Source organism: Ascaphus truei (assembly GCF_040206685.1).
Source record: "Ascaphus truei isolate aAscTru1 chromosome 3 unlocalized genomic scaffold, aAscTru1.hap1 SUPER_3_unloc_1, whole genome shotgun sequence".
In the NCBI taxonomy this organism is placed as follows: domain Eukaryota; kingdom Metazoa; phylum Chordata; class Amphibia; order Anura; family Ascaphidae; genus Ascaphus; species Ascaphus truei.
The window spans coordinates 1,087,900-1,110,475 of NW_027453821.1; the positions used below are offsets into that span (position 1 = coordinate 1,087,900).

The window sequence follows — 22,576 nt, forward strand, 5'->3', positions numbered from 1 at the left end:
TGTATAGCGGAGCACAGACTTAGTTGTGCGTGTAGGAAGGAAGCTATATGTCAGGCTGTATAGCGGAGCACAGACTTAGTTGTGGCGTGTAGGAAGGAAGCTATATGTCAGGCTGTATAGCGGAGCACAGACTTAGTTGTGGCGTGTAGGAAGGAAGCTATATGTCAGGCTGTATAGCGGAGCACATTCTTAGTTGTGGCGTGTAGGAAGGAAGCTATATGTCAGGCTGTATAGCGGAGCACAGACTTAGTTGTGGCGTGTAGGAAGGAAGCTATATGTCAGGCTGTATAGCGGAGCACAGACTTAGTTGTGGCGTGTAGGAAGGAAGCTATATGTCAGGCTGTATAGCAGAGCACATTCTTAGTTGTGGCGTGTAGGAAGGAAGCTATATGTCAGGCTGTATAGCGGAGCACAGACTTAGTTGTGACGTGTAGGAAGGAAGCTATATGTCAGGCTGTATAGCGGAGCACAGACTTAGTTGTGGCGTGTAGGAAGGAAGCTATATGTCAGGCTGTAATAGCGGAGCACAGACTTAGTTGTGGCGTGTAGGAAGGAAGCTATATGTCAGGCTGTATAGCGGAGCACAGACTTAGTTGTGGCGTGTAGGAAGGAAGCTATATGTCAGGCTGTATAGCGGAGCACAGACTTAGTTGTGGCGTGTAGGAAGGAAGCTATATGTCAGGCTGTATAGCGGAGCACAGACTTAGTTGTGGCGTGTAGGAAGGAAGCTATATGTCAGGCTGTATAGCGGAGCACAGACTTAGTTGTGGCGTGTAGGAAGGAAGCTATATGTCAGGCTGTATAGCGGAGCACAGACTTAGTTGTGGCGTGTAGGAAGGAAGCTATATGTCAGGCTGTATAGCGGAGCACAGACTTAGTTGTGGCGTGTAGGAAGGAAGCTATATGTCAGGCTGTATAGCGGAGCACAGACTTAGTTGTGGCGTGTAGGAAGGAAGCTATATGTCAGGCTGTATAGCGGAGCACAGACTTAGTTGTGGCGTGTAGGAAGGAAGCTATTATGTCAGGCTGTATAGCGGAGCACAGACTTAGTTGTGGCGTGTAGGAAGGAAGCTATATGTCAGGCTGTATAGCGGAGCACAGACTTAGTTGTGGCGTGTAGGAAGGAAGCTATATGTCAGGCTGTATAGCGGAGCACATTCTTAGTTGTGGCGTGTAGGAAGGAAGCTATATGTCAGGCTGTATAGCGGAGCACAGACTTAGTTGTGGCGTGTAGGAAGGAAGCTATATGTCAGGCTGTATAGCGGAGCACAGACTTAGTTGTGGCGTGTAGGAAGGAAGCTATATGTCAGGCTGTATAGCGGAGCACATTCTTAGTTGTGGCGTGTAGGAAGGAAGCTATATGTCAGGCTGTATAGCGGAGCACAGACTTAGTTGTGGCGTGTAGGAAGGAAGCTATATGTCAGGCTGTATAGCGGAGCACATTCTTAGTTGTGGCGTGTAGGAAGGAAGCTATATGTCAGGCTGTATAGCGGAGCACAGACTTAGTTGTGGCGTGTAGGAAGGAAGCTATATGTCAGGCTGTATAGCGGAGCACAGACTTAGTTGTGGCGTGTAGGAAGGAAGCTATATGTCAGGCTGTATAGCGAGCACATTCTTAGTTGTGGCGTGTAGGAAGGAAGCTATATGTCAGGCTGTATAGCGGAGCACAGACTTAGTTGTGGCGTGTAGGAAGGAAGCTATATGTCAGCTGTATAGCGGAGCACAGACTTAGTTGTGGCGTGTAGGAAGGAAGCTATATGTCAGGCTGTATAGCGGAGCACAGACTTAGTTGTGGCGTGTAGGAAGGAAGCTATATGTCAGGCTGTATAGCGGAGCACAGACTTAGTTGTGGCGTGTAGGAAGGAAGCTATATGTCAGGCTGTATAGCGGAGCACAGACTTAGTTGTGGCGTGTAGGAAGGAAGCTATATGTCAGGCTGTATAGCGGAGCACAGACTTAGTTGTGGCGTGTAGGAAGGAAGCTATTATGTCAGGCTGTATAGTGGAGCACAGACTTAGTTGTGGCGTGTAGGAAGGAAGCTATATGTCAGGCTGTATAGCGGAGCACAGACTTAGTTGTGGCGTGTAGGAAGGAAGCTATATGTCAGGCTGTATAGCGGAGCACAGACTTAGTTGTGGCGTGTAGGAAGGAAGCTATATGTCAGGCTGTATAGCGGAGCACAGACTTAGTTGTGGCGTGTAGGAAGGAAGCTATATGTCAGGCTGTATAGCGGAGCACAGACTTAGTTGTGGCGTGTAGGAAGGAAGCTATATGTCAGGCTGTATAGCGGAGCACAGACTTAGTTGTGGCGTGTAGGAAGGAAGCTATATGTCAGGCTGTATAGCGGAACACAGACTTAGTTGTGGCGTGTAGGAAGGAAGCTATATGTCAGGCTGTATACGGAACACAGACTTAGTTGTGGCGTGTAGGAAGGAAGCTATATGTCAGGCTGTATAGCGGAACACAGACTTAGTTGTGGCGTGTAGGAAGGAAGCTATATGTCAGGCTGTATAGCGGAGCACAGACTTAGTTGTGGCGTGTAGGAAGGAAGCTATATGTCAGGCTGTATAGCGGAGCACAGACTTAGTTGTGGCGTGTAGGAAGGAAGCTATATGTCAGGCTGTATAGCGGAGCACAGACTTAGTTGTGGCGTGTAGGAAGGAAGCTATATGTCAGGCTGTATAGCGGAGCACATTCTTCTTAGTTGTGGCGTGTAGGAAGGAAGCTATATGTCAGGCTGTATAGCGGAGCACAGACTTAGTTGTGGCGTGTAGGATGGAAGCTATATGTCAGGCTGTATAGCGGAGCACATTCTTAGTTGTGGCGTGTAGGAAGGAAGCTATATGTCAGGCTGTATAGCGGAGCACATTCTTAGTTGTGGCGTGTAGGAAGGAAGCTATATGTCAGGCTGTATAGCGGAGCACAGACTTAGTTGTGGCGTGTAGGAAGGAAGCTATATGTCAGGCTGTATAGCGGAGCACATTCTTAGTTGTGGCGTGTAGGAAGGAAGCTATATGTCAGGCTGTATAGCGGAGCACAGTCTTAGTTGTGGCGTGTAGGAAGGAAGCTATATGTCAGGCTGTATAGCGGAGCACAGACTTAGTTGTGGCGTGTAGGAAGGAAGCTATATGTCAGGCTGTATAGCGGAGCACAGACTTAGTTGTGGCGTGTAGGAAGGAAGCTATATGTCAGGCTGTATAGCGGAACACAGACTTAGTTGTGGCGTGTAGGAAGGAAGCTATATGTCAGGCTGTATAGCGGAGCACAGACTTAGTTGTGGCGTGTAGGAAGGAAGCTATATGTCAGGCTGTATAGCGGAGCACAGACTTAGTTGTGGCGTGTAGGAAGGAAGCTATATGTCAGGCTGTATAGTGGAGCACATTCTTAGTTGTGGCGTGTAGGAAGGAAGCTATATGTCAGGCTGTATAGCGGAGCACAGACTTAGTTGTGGCGTGTAGGAAGGAAGCTATATGTCAGGCTGTATAGCGGAGCACAGACTTAGTTGTGGCGTGTAGGAAGGAAGCTATATGTCAGGCTGTATAGCGGAGCACAGACTTAGTTGTGGCGTGTAGGAAGGAAGCTATATGTCAGGCTGTATAGCGGAGCACAGACTTAGTTGTGGCGTGTAGGAAGGAAGCTATATGTCAGGCTGTATAGCGGAGCACAGACTTAGTTGTGGCGTGTAGGAAGGAAGCTATATGTCAGGCTGTATAGCGGAGCACAGACTTAGTTGTGGCGTGTAGGAAGGAAGCTATATGTCAGGCTGTATAGCGGAGCACAGACTTAGTTGTGGCGTGTAGGAAGGAAGCTATATGTCAGGCTGTATAGCGGAGCACAGACTTAGTTGTGGCGTGTAGGAAGGAAGCTATATGTCAGGCTGTATAGCGGAGCACAGACTTAGTTGTGGCGTGTAGGAAGGAAGCTATATGTCAGGCTGTATAGTGGAGCACATTCTTAGTTGTGACGTGTAGGAAGGAAGCTATATGTCAGGCTGTATAGCGGAGCACAGACTTAGTTGTGGCGTGTATTAAGGAAGCTATATGTCAGGCTGTATAGCGGAGCACAGACTTAGTTGTGGCGTGTAGGAAGGAAGCTATATGTCAGGCTGTATAGCGGAGCACATCTTAGTTGTGGCGTGTAGGAAGGAAGCTATATGTCAGGCTGTATAGCGGAGCACATTCTTAGTTGTGGCGTGTAGGAAGGAAGCTATATGTCAGGCTGTATAGCGGAGCACATTCTTAGTTGTGGCGTGTAGGAAGGAAGCTATATGTCAGGCTGTATAGCGGAGCACATTCTTAGTTGTGGCGTGTAGGAAGGAAGCTATATGTCAGGCTGTATAGCGGAGCACAGACTTAGTTGTGACGTGTAGGAAGGAAGCTATATGTCAGGCTGTATAGCGGAGCACAGACTTAGTTGTGGCGTGTAGGAAGGAAGCTATATGTCAGGCTGTATAGCGGAGCACAGACTTAGTTGTGGCGTGTAGGAAGGAAGCTATATATCAGGCTTATAGCGGAGCACAGACTTAGTTGTGGCGTGTAGGAAGGAAGCTATATGTCAGGCTGTATAGCGGAGCACAGACTTAGTTGTGGCGTGTAGGAAGGAAGCTATATGTCAGGCTGTATAGCGGAGCACAGACTTAGTTGTGGCGTGTAGGAAGGAAGCTATATGTCAGGCTGTATAGCGGAGCACATTCTTAGTTGTGGCGTGTAGGAAGGAAGCTATATGTCAGGCTGTATAGCGGAGCACATTCTTAGTTGTGGCGTGTAGGAAGGAAGCTATATGTCAGGCTGTATAGCGGAGCACATTCTTAGTTGTGGCGTGTAGGAAGGAAGCTATATGTCAGGCTGTATAGCGGAGCACATTCTTAGTTGTGGCGTGTAGGAAGGAAGCTATATGTCAGGCTGTATAGCGGAGCACAGACTTAGTTGTGACGTGTAGGAAGGAAGCTATATGTCAGGCTGTATAGCGGAGCACAGACTTAGTTGTGGCGTGTAGGAAGGAAGCTATATGTCAGGCTGTATAGCGGAGCACAGACTTAGTTGTGGCGTGTAGGAAGGAAGCTATATGTCAGGCTTTATAGCGGAGCACAGACTTAGTTGTGGCGTGTAGGAAGGAAGCTATATGTCAGGCTGTATAGCGGAGCACAGACTTAGTTGTGGCGTGTAGGAAGGAAGCTATATGTCAGGCTGTATAGCGGAGAACAGACTTAGTTGTGGCGTGTAGGAAGGAAGCTATATGTCAGGCTGTATAGTGGAACACAGACTTAGTTGTGGCATGTAGGAAGGAAGCTATATGTCAGGCTGTATAGCGGAGCACAGACTTAGTTGTGGCGTGTAGGAAGGAAGCTATATGTCAGGCTGTATAGCGGACACAGACTTAGTTGTGGCGTGTAGGAAGGAAGCTATATGTCAGGCTGTATAGCGGAGCACAGACTTAGTTGTGGCGTGTAGGAAGGAAGCTATATGTCAGGCTGTATAGCGGAGCACAGACTTAGTTGTGGCGTGTAGGAAGGAAGCTATATGTCAGGCTGTATAGCGTAACACAGACTTAGTTGTGGCGTGTAGGAAGGAAGCTATATGTCAGGCTGTATAGCGGAACACAGACTTAGTTGTGGCGTGTAGGAAGGAAGCTATATGTCAGGCTGTATAGCGGAGCACAGACTTAGTTGTGGCGTGTAGGAAGGAAGCTATATGTCAGGCTGTGTAGCGGAGCACAGACTTAGTTGTGGCGTGTAGGAAGGAAGCTATATGTCAGGCTGTATAGCGGAGCACATTCTTAGTTGTGGCGTGTAGGAAGGAAGCTATATGTCAGGCTGTATAGCGGAGCACAGACTTAGTTGTGGCGTGTAGGAAGGAAGCTATATGTCAGGCTGTATAGCGGAGCACATTCTTAGTTGTGGCGTGTAGGAAGGAAGCTATATGTCAGGCTGTATAGCGGAGCACAGTCTTAGTTGTGGCGTGTAGGAAGGAAGCTATATGTCAGGCTGTATAGCGGAGCACAGACTTAGTTGTGGCGTGTAGGAAGGAAGCTATATGTCAGGCTGTATAGCGGAGCACAGACTTAGTTGTGGCGTGTAGGAAGGAAGCTATATGTCAGGCTGTATAGCGGAACACAGACTTAGTTGTGGCGTGTAGGAAGGAAGCTATATGTCAGGCTGTATAGCGGAGCACAGACTTAGTTGTGGCGTGTAGGAAGGAAGCTATATGTCAGGCTGTATAGCGGAGCACAGACTTAGTTGTGGCGTGTAGGATGGAAGCTATATGTCAGGCTGTATAGCGGAGCACAGACTTAGTTGTGGCGTGTAGGAAGGAAGCTATATGTCAGGCTGTATAGTGGAGCACATTCTTAGTTGTGACGTGTAGGAAGGAAGCTATATGTCAGGCTGTATAGCGGAGCACAGACTTAGTTGTGGCGTGTATTAAGGAAGCTATATGTCAGGCTGTATAGCGGAGCACAGACTTAGTTGTGGCGTGTAGGAAGGAAGCTATATGTCAGGCTGTATAGCGGAGCACATTCTTAGTTGTGGCGTGTAGGAAGGAAGCTATATGTCAGGCTGTATAGCGGAGCACATTCTTAGTTGTGGCGTGTAGGAAGGAAGCTATATGTCAGGCTGTATAGCGGAGCACATTCTTAGTTGTGGCGTGTAGGAAGGAAGCTATATGTCAGGCTGTATAGCGGAGCACATTCTTAGTTGTGGCGTGTAGGAAGGAAGCTATATGTCAGGCTGTATAGCGGAGCACAGACTTAGTTGTGACGTGTAGGAAGGAAGCTATATGTCAGGCTGTATAGCGGAGCACAGACTTAGTTGTGGCGTGTAGGAAGGAAGCTATATGTCAGGCTGTATAGCGGAGCACAGACTTAGTTGTGGCGTGTAGGAAGGAAGCTATATGTCAGGCTGTATAGCGGAGCACAGACTTAGTTGTGGCGTGTAGGAAGGAAGCTATATGTCAGGCTGTATAGCGGAGCACAGACTTAGTTGTGGCGTGTAGGAAGGAAGCTATATGTCAGGCTGTATAGCGGAGCACAGACTTAGTTGTGGCGTGTAGGAAGGAAGCTATATGTCAGGCTGTATAGCGGAGCACATTCTTAGTTGTGGCGTGTAGGAAGGAAGCTATATGTCAGGCTGTATAGCGGAGCACATTCTTAGTTGTGGCGTGTAGGAAGGAAGCTATATGTCAGGCTGTATAGCGGAGCACATTCTTAGTTGTGGCGTGTAGGAAGGAAGCTATATGTCAGGCTGTATAGCGGAGCACATTCTTAGTTGTGGCGTGTAGGAAGGAAGCTATATGTCAGGCTGTATAGCGGAGCACAGACTTAGTTGTGCGTGTAGGAAGGAAGCTATATGTCAGGCTGTATAGCGGAGCACAGACTTAGTTGTGGCGTGTAGGAAGGAAGCTATATGTCAGGCTGTATAGCGGAGCACAGACTTAGTTGTGGCGTGTAGGAAGGAAGCTATATGTCAGGCTTATAGCGGAGCACAGACTTAGTTGTGGCGTGTAGGAAGGAAGCTATATGTCAGGCTGTATAGCGGAGCACAGACTTAGTTGTGGCGTGTAGGAAGGAAGCTATATGTCAGGCTGTATAGCGGAGCACAGACTTAGTTGTGGCGTGTAGAAGGAAGCTATATGTCAGGCTGTATAGTGGAGCACAGACTTAGTTGTGGCGTGTAGGAAGGAAGCTATATGTCAGGCTGTATAGCGGAGCACAGACTTAGTTGTGGCGTGGTAGGAAGGAAGCTATATGTCAGGCTGTATAGCGGAACACAGACTTAGTTGTGGCGTGTAGGAAGGAAGCTATATGTCAGGCTGTATAGCGGAGCACAGACTTAGTTGTGGCGTGTAGGAAGGAAGCTATATGTCAGGCTGTATAGCGGAGCACAGACTTAGTTGTGGCGTGTAGGAAGGAAGCTATATGTCAGGCTGTATAGCGGAACACAGACTTAGTTGTGGCGTGTAGGAAGGAAGCTATATGTCAGGCTGTATAGCGGAACACAGACTTAGTTGTGGCGTGTAGGAAGGAAGCTATATGTCAGGCTGTATAGCGGAGCACAGACTTAGTTGTGGCGTGTAGGAAGGAAGCTATATGTCAGGCTGTGTAGCGGAGCACAGACTTAGTTGTGGCGTGTAGGAAGGAAGCTATATGTCAGGCTGTATAGCGGAGCACAGACTTAGTTGTGGCGTGTAGGAAGGAAGCTATATGTCAGGCTATATAGCGGAACACATTCTTAGTTGTGGCGTGTAGGAAGGAAGCTATATGTCAGGCTGTATAGCGGAGCACAGACTTAGTTGTGGCGTGTAGGATGGAAGCTATATGTCAGGCTGTATAGCGGAGCACATTCTTAGTTGTGGCGTGTAGGAAGGAAGCTATATGTCAGGCTGTATAGCGGAGCACATTCTTAATTGTGGCGTGTAGGAAGGAAGCTATATGTCAGGCTGTATAGCGGAGCACAGACTTAGTTGTGGCGTGTAGGAAGGAAGCTATATGTCAGGCTGTATAGCGGAGCACATTCTTAGTTGTGGCGTGTAGGAAGGAAGCTATATGTCAGGCTGTATAGCGGAGCACAGTCTTAGTTGTGGCGTGTAGGAAGGAAGCTATATGTCAGGCTGTATAGCGGAGCACAGACTTAGTTGTGGCGTGTAGGAAGGAAGCTATATGTCAGGCTGTATAGCGGAGCACAGACTTAGTTGTGGCGTGTAGGAAGGAAGCTATATGTCAGGCTGTATAGCGGAACACAGACTTAGTTGTGGCGTGTAGGAAGGAAGCTATATGTCAGGCTGTATAGCGGAGCACAGACTTAGTTGTGGCGTGTAGGAAGGAAGCTATATGTCAGGCTGTATAGCGGAGCACAGACTTAGTTGTGGCGTGTAGGAAGGAAGCTATATGTCAGGCTGTATAGTGGAGCACATTCTTAGTTGTGGCGTGTAGGAAGGAATCTATATGTCAGGCTGTATAGCGGAGCACAGACTTAGTTGTGGCATGTAGGAAGGAAGCTGTATGTCAGGCTGTATAGCGGAGCACAGACTTAGTTGTGGCGTGTAGGAAGGAAGCTATATGTCAGGCTGTATAGCGGAGCACAGACTTAGTTGTGGCGTGTAGGAAGGAAGCTATATGTCAGGCTGTATAGCGGAGCACAGACTTAGTTGTGGCGTGTAGGAAGGAAGCTATATGTCAGGCTGTATAGCGGAGCACAGACTTAGTTGTGGCGTGTAGGAAGGAAGCTATATGTCAGGCTGTATAGCGGAGCACAGACTTAGATGTGGCATATAGGAAGGAAGCTATATGTCAGGCTGTATAGCGGAGCACAGACTTAGTTGTGGCGTGTAGGAAGGAAGCTATATGTCAGGCTGTATAGCGGAGCACAGACTTAGTTGTGGCGTGTAGGAAGGAAGCTATATGTCAGGCTGTATAGCGGAGCACAGACTTAGTTGTTGCGTGTAGGAAGGAAGCTATATGTCAGGCTGTATAGCGGAGCACAGACTTAGTTGTGGCGTGTAGGAAGGAAGCTATATGTCAGGCTGTATAGCGGAGCACAGACTTAGTTGTGACGTGTAGGCAGGAAGCTATATGTCAGGCTGTATAGCGGAGCACAGTCTTAGTTGTGGCGTGTAGGAAGGAAGCTATATGTCAGGCTGTATAGCGGAGCACAGACTTAGTTGTGGCGTGTAGCAAGGAAGCTATATGTCAGGCTGTATAGCGGAGCACATTCTTAGTTGTGGCGTGTAGGAAGGAAGCTATATGTCAGGCTGTATAGCGGAGTACAGACTTAGTTGTGGCGTGTAGGAAGTTGACTTAGTTGTGGCGTGTATGTCAGGCTGTATAGCGGAACACAGACTTAGTTGTGGCGTGTAGGAAGGAAGCTATATGTCAGGCTGTATAGCGGAGCACAGACTTAGTTGTGGCGTGTAGGAAGGAAGCTATATGTCAGGCTGTATAGCGGAGCACAGACTTAGTTGTGGCGTGTAGGAAGGAAGCTATATGTCAGGCTGTATAGTATAGCACATTCTTAGTTGTGGCGTGTAGGAAGGAAGCTAAAGGAAGCTATATGTCAGGCTGTATAGCGGAGCACAGACTTAGTTGTGGCGTGTAGGAAGGAAGCTATATGTCAGGCTGTACAGCGGAGCACAGACTTAGTTGTGGCGTGTAGGAAGGAAGCTATATGTCAGGCTGTATAGCGGAGCACAGACTTAGTTGTGGCGTGTAGGAAGGAAGCTATATGTCAGGCTGTATAGCGGAGCACAGACTTAGTTGTGGCGTGTAGGAAGGAAGCTATATGTCAGGCTGTATAGCGGAGCACAGACTTAGTTGTGGCGTGTAGGAAGGAAGCTATATGTCAGGCTGTATAGCGGAGCACAGACTTAGATGTGGCATATAGGAAGGAAGCTATATGTCAGGCTGTATAGCGGAGCACAGACTTAGTTGTGGCGTGTAGGAAGGAAGCTATATGTCAGGCTGTATAGCGGAGCACAGACTTAGATGTGGCGTGTAGGAAGGAAGCTATATGTCAGGCTGTATAGCGGAGCACAGACTTAGTGTGGCGTGTAGGAAGGAAGCTATATGTCAGGCTGTATAGCGGAGCACAGACTTAGTTGTGGCGTGTAGGAAGGAAGCTATATGTCAGGCTGTATAGCGGAGCACAGACTTAGTTGTGGCGTGTAGGAAGGAAGCTATATGTCAGGCTGTATAGCGGAACACAGACTTAGTTGTGGCGTGTAGGAAGGAAGCTATATGTCAGGCTGTATAGCGGAACACAGACTTAGTTGTGGCGTGTAGGAAGGAAGCTATATGTCAGGCTGTATAGCGGAGCACAGACTTAGTTGTGGCGTGTAGGAAGGAAGCTATATGTCAGGCTGTGTAGCGGAGCACAGACTTAGTTGTGGCGTGTAGGAAGGAAGCTATATGTCAGGCTGTATAGCGGAGCACAGACTTAGTTGTGGCGTGTAGGAAGGAAGCTATATGTCAGGCTATATAGCGGAACACATTCTTAGTTGTGGCGTGTAGGAAGGAAGCTATATGTCAGGCTGTATAGCGGAGCACAGACTTAGTTGTGGCGTGTAGGATGGAAGCTATATGTCAGGCTGTATAGCGGAGCACATTCTTAGTTGTGGCGTGTAGGAAGGAAGCTATATGTCAGGCTGTATAGCGGAGCACATTCTTAGTTGTGGCGTTGTAGGAAGGAAGCTATATGTCAGGCTGTATAGCGGAGCACAGACTTAATTGTGGCGTGTAGGAAGGAAGCTATATGTCAGGCTGTATAGCGGAGCACATTCTTAGTTGTGGCGTGTAGGAAGGAAGCTATATGTCAGGCTGTATAGCGGAGCACAGTCTTAGTTGTGGCGTGTAGGAAGGAAGCTATATGTCAGGCTGTATAGCGGAGCACAGACTTAGTTGTGGCGTGTAGGAAGGAAGCTATATGTCAGGCTGTATAGCGGAGCACAGACTTAGTTGTGGCGTGTAGGAAGGAAGCTATATGTCAGGCTGTATAGCGGAGCACAGACTTAGTTGTGGCGTGTAGGAAGGAAGCTATATGTCAGGCTGTATAGCGGAGCACAGACTTAGTTGTGGCGTGTAGGAAGGAAGCTATATGTCAGGCTGTATAGCGGAGCACAGACTTAGATGTGGCATATAGGAAGGAAGCTATATGTCAGGCTGTATAGCGGAGCACAGACTTAGTTGTGGCGTGTAGGAAGGAAGCTATATGTCAGGCTGTATAGCGGAGCACAGACTTAGTTGTGGCGTGTAGGAAGGAAGCTATATGTCAGGCTGTATAGCGGAGCACAGACTTAGTTGTGGCGTGTAGGAAGGAAGCTATATGTCAGGCTGTATAGCGGAGCACAGACTTAGTTGTGGCGTGTAGGAAGGAAGCTATATGTCAGGCTATATAGCGGAGCACAGACTTAGTTGTGGCGTGTAGGAAGGAAGCTATATGTCAGGCTGTATAGCGGAGCACAGTTTTAGTTGTGGCGTGTAGGAAGGAAGCTATATGTCAGGCTGTATAGCGGAGCACAGACTTAGTTGTGGCGTGTAGGAAGGAAGCTATATGTCAGGCTGTATAGCGGAGCACAGACTTAGTTGTGGCGTGTAGGATGGAAGCTATATGTCAGGCTGTATAGCGGAGCACAGACTTAGTTGTGGCGTGTAGGAAGGAAGCTATATGTCAGGCTGTATAGCGGAGCACATTCTTAGTTGTGGCGTGTAGGAAGGAAGCTATATGTCAGGCTGTATAGCGGAGCACATTCTTAGTTGTGGCGTGTAGGAAGGAAGCTATATGTCAGGCTGTATAGCGGAGCACAGACTTAGTTGTGGCGTGTAGGAAGGAAGCTATATGTCAGGCTGTATAGCGGAGCACATTCTTAGTTGTGGCGTGTAGGAAGGAAGCTATATGTCAGGCTGTATAGCGGAGCACAGACTTAGTTGTGACGTGTAGGAAGGAAGCTATATGTCAGGCTGTATAGCGGAGCACAGACTTAGTTGTGGCGTGTAGGAAGGAAGCTATATGTCAGGCTGTATAGCGGAGCACAGACTTAGTTGTGGCGTGTAGGAAGGAAGCTATATGTCAGGCTTTATAGCGGAGCACAGACTTAGTTGTGGCGTGTAGGAAGGAAGCTATATGTCAGGCTGTATAGCGGAGCACAGACTTAGTTGTGGCGTGTAGGAAGGAAGCTATATGTCAGGCTGTATAGCGGAGCACAGACTTAGTTGTGGCGTGTAGGATGGAAGCTATATGTCAGGCTGTATAGCGGAGCACAGACTTAGTTGTGGCGTGTAGGAAGGAAGCTATATGTCAGGCTGTATAGCGGAGCACAGACTTAGTTGTGGCGTGTAGGAAGGAAGCTATATTTCAGGCTGTATAGCGGAGCACAGACTTAGTTGTGGCGTGTAGGAAGGAAGCTATATGTCAGGCTGTATAGCGGAACACAGACTTAGTTGTGGCGTGTAGGAAGGAAGCTATATGTCAGGCTGTATAGCGGAGCACAGACTTAGTAGTGGCGTGTAGGAAGGAAGCTATATGTCAGGCTGTATAGCGGAGCACAGACTTAGTTGTGGCGTGTAGGAAGGAAGCTATATGTCAGGCTGTATAGCGGAACACAGACTTAGTTGTGGCGTGTAGGAAGGAAGCTATATGTCAGGCTGTATAGCGGAGCACAGACTTAGTTGTGGCGTGTAGGAAGGAAGCTATATGTCAGGCTGTGTAGCGGAGCACAGACTTAGTTGTGGCGTGTAGGAAGGAAGCTATATGTCAGGCTGTATAGCGGAGCACAGACTTAGTTGTGGCGTGTAGGAAGGAAGCTATATGTCAGGCTGTATAGCGGAACACAGACTTAGTTGTGGCGTGTAGGAAGGAAGCTATATGTCAGGCTGTATAGCGGAACACAGACTTAGTTGTGGCGTGTAGGAAGGAAGCTATATGTCAGGCTGTATAGCGGAGCACAGACTTAGTTGTGGCGTGTAGGAAGGAAGCTATATGTCAGGCTGTGTAGCGGAGCACAGACTTAGTTGTGGCGTGTAGGAAGGAAGCTATATGTCAGGCTGTATAGCGGAGCACAGACTTAGTTGTGGCGTGTAGGAAGGAAGCTATATGTCAGGCTATATAGCGGAACACATTCTTAGTTGTGGCGTGTAGGAAGGAAGCTATATGTCAGGCTGTATAGCGGAGCACAGACTTAGTTGTGGCGTGTAGGATGGAAGCTATATGTCAGGCTGTATAGCGGAGCACATTCTTAGTTGTGGCGTGTAGGAAGGAAGCTATATGTCAGGCTGTATAGCGGAGCACATTCTTAGTTGTGGCGTGTAGGAAGGAAGCTATATGTCAGGCTGTATAGCGGAGCACAGACTTAATTGTGGCGTGTAGGAAGGAAGCTATATGTCAGGCTGTATAGCGGAGCACATTCTTAGTTGTGGCGTGTAGGAAGGAAGCTATATGTCAGGCTGTATAGCGGAGCACAGTCTTAGTTGTGGCGTGTAGGAAGGAAGCTATATGTCAGGCTGTATAGCGGAGCACAGACTTAGTTGTGGCGTGTAGGAAGGAAGCTATATGTCAGGCTGTATAGCGGAGCACAGACTTAGTTGTGGCGTGTAGGAAGGAAGCTATATGTCAGGCTGTATAGCGGAGCACAGACTTAGTTGTGGCGTGTAGGAAGGAAGCTATATGTCAGGCTGTATAGCGGAGCACAGACTTAGTTGTGGCGTGTAGGAAGGAAGCTATATGTCAGGCTGTATAGCGGAGCACAGACTTAGATGTGGCATATAGGAAGGAAGCTATATGTCAGGCTGTATAGCGGAGCACAGACTTAGTTGTGGCGTGTAGGAAGGAAGCTATATGTCAGGCTGTATAGCGGAGCACAGACTTAGTTGTGGCGTGTAGGAAGGAAGCTATATGTCAGGCTGTATAGCGGAGCACAGACTTAGTTGTGGCGTGTAGGAAGGAAGCTATATGTCAGGCTGTATAGCGGAGCACAGACTTAGTTGTGGCGTGTAGGAAGGAAGCTATATGTCAGGCTATATAGCGGAGCACAGACTTAGTTGTGGCGTGTAGGAAGGAAGCTATATGTCAGGCTGTATAGCGGAGCACAGTTTTAGTTGTGGCGTGTAGGAAGGAAGCTATATGTCAGGCTGTATAGCGGAGCACAGACTTAGTTGTGGCGTGTAGGAAGGAAGCTATATGTCAGGCTGTATAGCGGAGCACAGACTTAGTTGTGGCGTGTAGGATGGAAGCTATATGTCAGGCTGTATAGCGGAGCACAGACTTAGTTGTGGCGTGTAGGAAGGAAGCTATATGTCAGGCTGTATAGCGGAGCACATTCTTAGTTGTGGCGTGTAGGAAGGAAGCTATATGTCAGGCTGTATAGCGGAGCACATTCTTAGTTGTGGCGTGTAGGAAGGAAGCTATATGTCAGGCTGTATAGCGGAGCACAGACTTAGTTGTGGCGTGTAGGAAGGAAGCTATATGTCAGGCTGTATAGCGGAGCACATTCTTAGTTGTGGCGTGTAGGAAGGAAGCTATATGTCAGGCTGTATAGCGGAGCACAGACTTAGTTGTGACGTGTAGGAAGGAAGCTATATGTCAGGCTGTATAGCGGAGCACAGACTTAGTTGTGGCGTGTAGGAAGGAAGCTATATGTCAGGCTGTATAGCGGAGCACAGACTTAGTTGTGGCGTGTAGGAAGGAAGCTATATGTCAGGCTTTATAGCGGAGCACAGACTTAGTTGTGGCGTGTAGGAAGGAAGCTATATGTCAGGCTGTATAGCGGAGCACAGACTTAGTTGTGGCGTGTAGGAAGGAAGCTATATGTCAGGCTGTATAGCGGAGCACAGACTTAGTTGTGGCGTGTAGGATGGAAGCTATATGTCAGGCTGTATAGCGGAGCACAGACTTAGTTGTGGCGTGTAGGAAGGAAGCTATATGTCAGGCTGTATAGCGGAGCACAGACTTAGTTGTGGCGTGTAGGAAGGAAGCTATATTTCAGGCTGTATAGCGGAGCACAGACTTAGTTGTGGCGTGTAGGAAGGAAGCTATATGTCAGGCTGTATAGCGGAACACAGACTTAGTTGTGGCGTGTAGGAAGGAAGCTATATGTCAGGCTGTATAGCGGAGCACAGACTTAGTTGTGGCGTGTAGGAAGGAAGCTATATGTCAGGCTGTATAGCGGAGCACAGACTTAGTTGTGGCGTGTAGGAAGGAAGCTATATGTCAGGCTGTATAGCGGAACACAGACTTAGTTGTGGCGTGTAGGAAGGAAGCTATATGTCAGGCTGTATAGCGGAGCACAGACTTAGTTGTGGCGTGTAGGATGGAAGCTATATGTCAGGCTGTATAGCGGAGCACATTCTTAGTTGTGGCGTGTAGGAAGGAAGCTATATGTCAGGCTGTATAGCGGAGCACATTCTTAGTTGTGGCGTGTAGGAAGGAAGCTATATGTCAGGCTGTATAGCGGAGCACAGACTTAGTTGTGGCGTGTAGGAAGGAAGCTATATGTCAGGCTGTATAGCGGAGCACATTCTTAGTTGTGGCGTGTAGGAAGGAAGCTATATGTCAGGCTGTATAGCGGAGCACAGTCTTAGTTGTGGCGTGTAGGAAGGAAGCTATATGTCAGGCTGTATAGCGGAGCACAGACTTAGTTGTGGCGTGTAGGAAGGAAGCTATATGTCAGGCTGTATAGCGGAGCACAGACTTAGTTGTGGCGTGTAGGAAGGAAGCTATATGTCAGGCTGTATAGCGGAGCACAGACTTAGTTGTGGCGTGTAGGAAGGAAGCTATATGTCAGGCTGTATAGCGGAGCACAGACTTAGTTGTGGCGTGTAGGAAGGAAGCTATATGTCAGGCTGTATAGCGGAGCACAGACTTAGTTGTGGCGTGTAGGAAGGAAGCTATATGTCAGGCTGTATAGCGAACACAGACTTAGTTGAGGCGTGTAGGAAGGAAGCTATATGTCAGGCTGTATAGTGGAGCACAGACTTAGTTGTGGCGTGTAGGAAGGAAGCTATATGTCAGGCTGTATAGCGGAGCACAGACTTAGTTGTGGCGTGTAGGAAGGAAGCTATATGTCAGGCTGTATAGCGGAGCACAGACTTAGTTGTGGCGTGTAGGAAGGAAGCTATATGTCAGGCTGTATAGCGGAGCACAGACTTAGTTGTGGCGTGTAGGAAGGAAGCTATATGTCAGGCTGTATAGCGGAGCACAGACTTAGTTGTGGCGTGTAGGAAGGAAGCTATATGTCAGGCTGTATAGCGGAGCACAGATTTAGTTGTGGCGTGTAGGAAGGAAGCTATATGTCAGGCTGTATAGCGGAGCACAGACTTAGTTGTGGCGTGTAGGAAGGAAGCTATATGTCAGGCTGTATAGCGGAGCACAGACTTAGTTGTGGCGTGTAGGAAGGAAGCTATATGTCAGGCTGTATAGCGGAGCACAGACTTAGTTGTGGCGTGTAGGAAGGAAGCTATATGTCAGGCTGTATAGCGGAGCACAGACTTAGTTGTGGCGTGTAGGAAGGAAGCTATATGTCAGGCTGTATAGCGGAGCACATTCTTAGTTGTGGCGTGTAGGAAGGAAGCTATATGTCAGGCTGTATAGCGGAGCACAGACTTAGTTGTGGCGTGTAGGAAGGAAGCTATATATGTCAGGCTGTATAGCGGAGCACAGACTTCGTTGTGGCGTGTAGGAAGGAAGCTATATGTCAGGCTGTATAGCGGAGCACAGACTTAGTTGTGGCGTGTAGGAAGGAAGCTATATGTCAGGCTGTATAGCGGAGCACATTCTTAGTTGTGGCGTGTAGGATGGAAGCTATATGTCAGGCTGTATAGCGGAGCACAGACTTAGTTGTGGCGTGTAGGAAGGAAGCTATATGTCAGGCTGTATAGCGGAGCACAGACTTAGTTGTGGCGTGTAGGAAGGAAGCTATATGTCAGGCTTTATAGCGGAGCACATTCTTAGTTGTGGCGTGTAGGAAGGAAGCTATATGTCAGGCTGTATAGCGGAGCACAGACTTAGTTGTGGCGTGTAGGAAGGAAGCTATATGTCAGGCTGTATAGCGGAGCACAGACTTAGTTGTGGCGTGTAGGAAGGAAGCTATATGTCAGGCTGTATAGCGGAGCACATTCTTAGTTGTGGCGTGTAGGAAGGAAGCTATATGTCAGGCTGTATAGCGGAGCACAGACTTAGTTGTGGCATGTAGGAAGGAAGCTATATGTCAGGCTGTATAGCGGAGCACATTCTTAGTTGTGGCGTGTAGGATGGAAGCTATATGTCAGGCTGTATAGCGGAGCACAGACTTAGTTGTGGCGTGTAGGAAGGAAGCTATATGTCAGGCTGTATAGCGGAGCACAGACTTAGTTGTGGCGTGTAGGAAGGAAGCTATATGTCAGGCTGTATAGCGGAGCACAGACTTAGTTGTGGCGTGTAGGAAGGAAGCTATATATCAGGCTGTATAGCGGAGCACATTCTTAGTTGTGGCGTGTAGGAAGGAAGCTATATGTCAGGCTGTATAGCGGAGCACAGATTTAGTTGTGGCGTGTAGGAAGGAAGCTATATGTCAGGCTGTATAGCGGAGCACAGACTTAGTTGTGGCGTGTAGGATGGAAGCTATATGTCAGGCTGTATAGCGGAGCACATTCTTAGTTGTGGCGTGTAGGAAGGAAGCTATATGTCAGGCTGTATAGCGGAGCACAGACTTAGTTGTGGCGTGTAGGAAGGAAGCTATATGTTAGGCTTTATAGCGGAGCACAGACTTAGTTGTGGCGTGTAGGAAGGAAGCTATATGTCAGGCTGTATAGCGGAGCACAGACTTAGTTGTGGCGTGTAGGAAGGAAGCTATATGTCAGGCTGTATAGCGGAGCACATTCTTAGTTGTGGCGTGTAGGAAGGAAGCTATATGTCAGGCTGTATAGCGGAGCACAGACTTAGTTGTGGCGTGTAGGAAGGAAGCTATATATGTCAGGCTGTATAGCGGAGCACAGACTTAGTTGTGGCGTGTAGGAAGGAAGCTATATGTCAGGCTGTATAGCGGAGCACAGACTTAGTTGTGGCGTGTAGGAAGGAAGCTATATGTCAGGCTGTATAGCGGAGCACATTCTTAGTTGTGGCGTGTAGGATGGAAGCTATATGTCAGGCTGTATAGCGGAGCACAGACTTAGTTGTGGCGTGTAGGAAGGAAGCTATATGTCAGGCTGTATAGCGGAGCACAGACTTAGTTGTGGCGTGTAGGAAGGAAGCTATATGTCAGGCTTTATAGCGGAGCACATTCTTAGTTGTGGCGTGTAGGAAGGAAGCTATATGTCAGGCTGTATAGCGGAGTACAGACTTAGTTGTGGCGTGTAGGAAGGAAGCTATATGTCAGGCTGTATAGCGGAGCACAGACTTAGTTGTGGCGTGTAGGAAGGAAGCTATATGTCAGGCTGTATAGCGGAGCACATTCTTAGTTGTGGCGTGTAGGAAGGAAGCTATATGTCAGGCTGTATAGCGGAGCACAGACTTAGTTGTGGCGTGTAGGAAGGAAGCTATATGTCAGGCTGTATAGCGGAGCACATTCTTAGTTGTGGCGTGTAGGATGGAAGCTATATGTCAGGCTGTATAGCGGAGCACAGACTTAGTTGTGGCGTGTAGGAAGGAAGCTATATGTCAGGCTGTATAGCGGAGCACAGACTTAGTTGTGGCGTGTAGGAAGGAAGCTATATGTCAGGCTGTATAGCGGAGCACAGACTTAGTTGTGGCGTGTAGGAAGGAAGCTATATGTCAGGCTGTATAGCGGAGCACATTCTTAGTTGTGGCGTGTAGGAAGGAAGCTATATGTCAGGCTGTATAGCGGAGCACAGACTTAGTTGTGGCGTGTAGGATGGAAGCTATATGTCAGGCTGTATAGCGGAGCACATTCTTAGTTGTGGCGTGTAGGAAGGAAGCTATATGTCAGGCTGTATAGCGGAGCACAGACTTAGTTGTGGCGTGTAGGAAGGAAGCTATATGTCAGGCTGTATAGCGGAGCACAGACTTAGTTGTGGCGTGTAGGAAGGAAGCTTATTATGTCAGGCTGTATAGCGGAGCACATTCTTAGTTGTGGCGTGTAGGAAGGAAGCTATATGTCAGGCTGTATAGCGGAACACAGACTTAGTTGTGGCGTGTAGGAAGGAAGCTATATGTCAGGCTGTATAGCGGAACACAGACTTAGTTGTGGCGGTAGGAAGGAAGCTATATGTCAGGCTGTATAGCAGAGCACATTCTTAGTTGTGGCGTGTAGGAAGGAAGCTATATGTCAGGCTGTATAGCGGAGCACAGACTTAGTTGTGGCGTGTAGGAAGGAAGCTATATGTCAGGCTGTATAGCGGAACACAGTCTTAGTTGTGGCGTGTAGGAAGGAAGCTATATGTCAGGCTGTATAGCGGAGCACAGACTTAGTTGTGGCGTGTAGGAAGGAAGCTATATGTCAGGCTGTATAGCGGAGCACAGACTTAGTTGTGGCGTGTATGAAGGAAGCTATATGTCAGGCTGTATAACGGAGCACAGACTTAGTTGTGGCGTGTAGGAAGGAAGCTATATGTCAGGCTGTATAGCGGAGCACATTCTTAGTTGTGGCGTGTAAGATGGAAGCTATATGTCAGGCTGTATAGCGGAGCACAGACTTAGTTGTGGCGTGTAGGAAGGAAGCTATATGTCAGGCTGTATAGCGGAGCACAGACTTAGTTGTGGCATGTAGGAAGGAAGCTATATGTCAGGCTGTATAGCGGAGCACAGACTTAGTTGTGGCGTGTATGATGGAACCTATATGTCAGGCTGTATAACGGAGCACAGACTTAGTTGTGGCGTGTAGGAAGGAAGCTATATGTCAGGCTGTATAGCGGAGCACATTCTTAGTTGTGGCTTGTAGGATGGACGCTATATGTCAGGCTGTATAGCGGAGCACAGACTTAGTTGTGGCGTGTAGGAAGGAAGCTATATGTCAGGCTGTATAGCGGAGCACAGACTTAGTTGTGGCGTGTAGGAAGGAAGCTATATGTCAGGCTGTATAGCGGAGCACAGATTTAGTTCTGGCGTGTAGGAAGGAAGCTATATGTCAGGCTGTATAGCGGAGCACAGACTTAGTTGTGGCGTGTAGGAAGGAAGCTATATGTCAGGCTGTATAGCGGAGCACAGACTTAGTTGTGGCGTGTAGGAAGGAAGCTATATGTCAGGCTGTATAGCGGAGCACAGACTTAGTTGTGGCGTGTAGGAAGGAAGCTATATGTCAGGCTGTATAGCGGAGCACAGACTTAGTTGTGGCGTGTAGGAAGGAAGCTATATGTCAGGCTGTATAGCGGAGCACAGACTTAGTTGTGGCGTGTAGGATGGAAGCTATATGTCAGGCTGTATAGCGGAGCACATTCTTAGTTGTGGCGTGTAGGAAGGAAGCTATATGTCAGGCTGTATAGCGGAGCACATTCTTAGTTGTGGCGTGTAGGAAGGAAGCTATATGTCAGGCTGTATAGCGGAGCACAGACTTAGTTGTGGCGTGTAGGATGGAAGCTATATGTCAGGCTGTATAGCGGAGCACATTCTTAGATGTGGCGTGTAGGAAGGAAGCTATATGTCAGGCTGTATAGCGGAGCACAGTCTTAGTTGTGGCGTGTAGGAAGGAAGCTATATGTCAGGCTGTATAGCGGAGCACAGACTTAGTTGTGGCGTGTAGGAAGGAAGCTATATGTCAGGCTGTATAGCGGAGCACAGACTTAGTTGTGGCGTGTAGGAAGGAAGCTATATGTCAGGCTGTATAGCGGAGCACAGACTTAGTTGTGGCGTGTAGGAAGGAAGCTATATGTCAGGCTGTATAGCGGAGCACAGACTTAGTTGTGGCGTGTAGGAAGGAAGCTATATGTCAGGCTGTATAGCGGAGCACAGACTTAGTTGTGGCGTGTAGGAAGGAAGCTATATGTCAGGCTGTATAGCGGAACACAAACTTAGTTGAGGCGTGTAGGAAGGAAGCTATATGTCAGGCTGTATAGCGGAGCACAGACTTAGTTGTGGCGTGTAGGAAGGAAGCTATATGTCAGGCTGTATAGCGGAGCACAGACTTAGTTGTGGCGTGTAGGAAGGAAGCTATATGTCAGGCTGTATAGCGGAGCACAGACTTAGTTGTGGCGTGTAGGAAGGAAGCTATATGTCAGGCTGTATAGCGGAGCACAGACTTAGTTGTGGCGTGTAGGAAGGAAGCTATATGTCAGGCTGTATAGCGGAGCACAGACTTAGTTGTGGCGTGTAGGAAGGAAGCTATATGTCAGGCTGTATAGCGGAGCACAGATTTAGTTGTGGCGTGTAGGAAGGAAGCTATATGTCAGGCTGTATAGCGGAACACAGACTTAGTTGAGGCGTGTAGGAAGGAAGCTATATGTCAGGCTGTATAGCGGAGCACAGACTTAGTTGTGGCGTGTAGGAAGGAAGCTATATGTCAGTCTGTATAGCGGAGCACAGACTTAGTTGTGGCGTGTAGGAAGGAAGCTATATGTCAGGCTGTATAGCGGAGCACAGACTTAGTTGTGGCGTGTAGGAAGGAAGCTATATGTCAGGCTGTATAGCGGAGCACAGACTTAGTTGTGGCGTGTAGGAAGGAAGCTATATGTCAGGCTGTATAGCGGAGCACAGACTTAGTTGTGGCGTGTAGGAAGGAAGCTATATGTCAGGCTGTATAGCGGAGCACAGACTTAGTTGTGGCGTGTAGGAAGGAAGCTATATGTCAGGCTGTATAGCGGAGCACAGACTTAGTTGTGGCGTGTAGGAAGGAAGCTATATGTCAGGCTGTATAGCGGAGCACATTCTTAGTTGTGGCGTGTAGGAAGGAAGCTATATGTCAGGCTGTATAGCGGAGCACAGACTTAGTTGTGGCGTGTAGGAAGGAAGCTATATGTCAGGCTGTATAGCGGAACACAGACTTAGTTGAGGCGTGTAGGAAGGAAGCTATATGTCAGGCTGTATAGCGGAGCACAGACTTAGTTGTGGCGTGTAGGAAGGAAGCTATATGTCAGGCTGTATAGCGGAGCACAGACTTAGTTGTGGCGTGTAGGAAGGAAGCTATATGTCAGGCTGTATAGCGGAGCACAGACTTAGTTGTGGCGTGTAGGA

General features: G+C 48.3%; 1 protein-coding gene across 4 annotated transcripts in view; it reads left to right on the plus strand.

Moving 5' to 3' along the window:
• LOC142473313 (glucose-6-phosphate exchanger SLC37A1-like) overlaps positions 1-22,576 on the plus strand; it is a 181,407-nt gene that overhangs the window by 60,008 nt on the left and 98,823 nt on the right. The gene's annotated exons all lie outside the window — the stretch shown is intronic.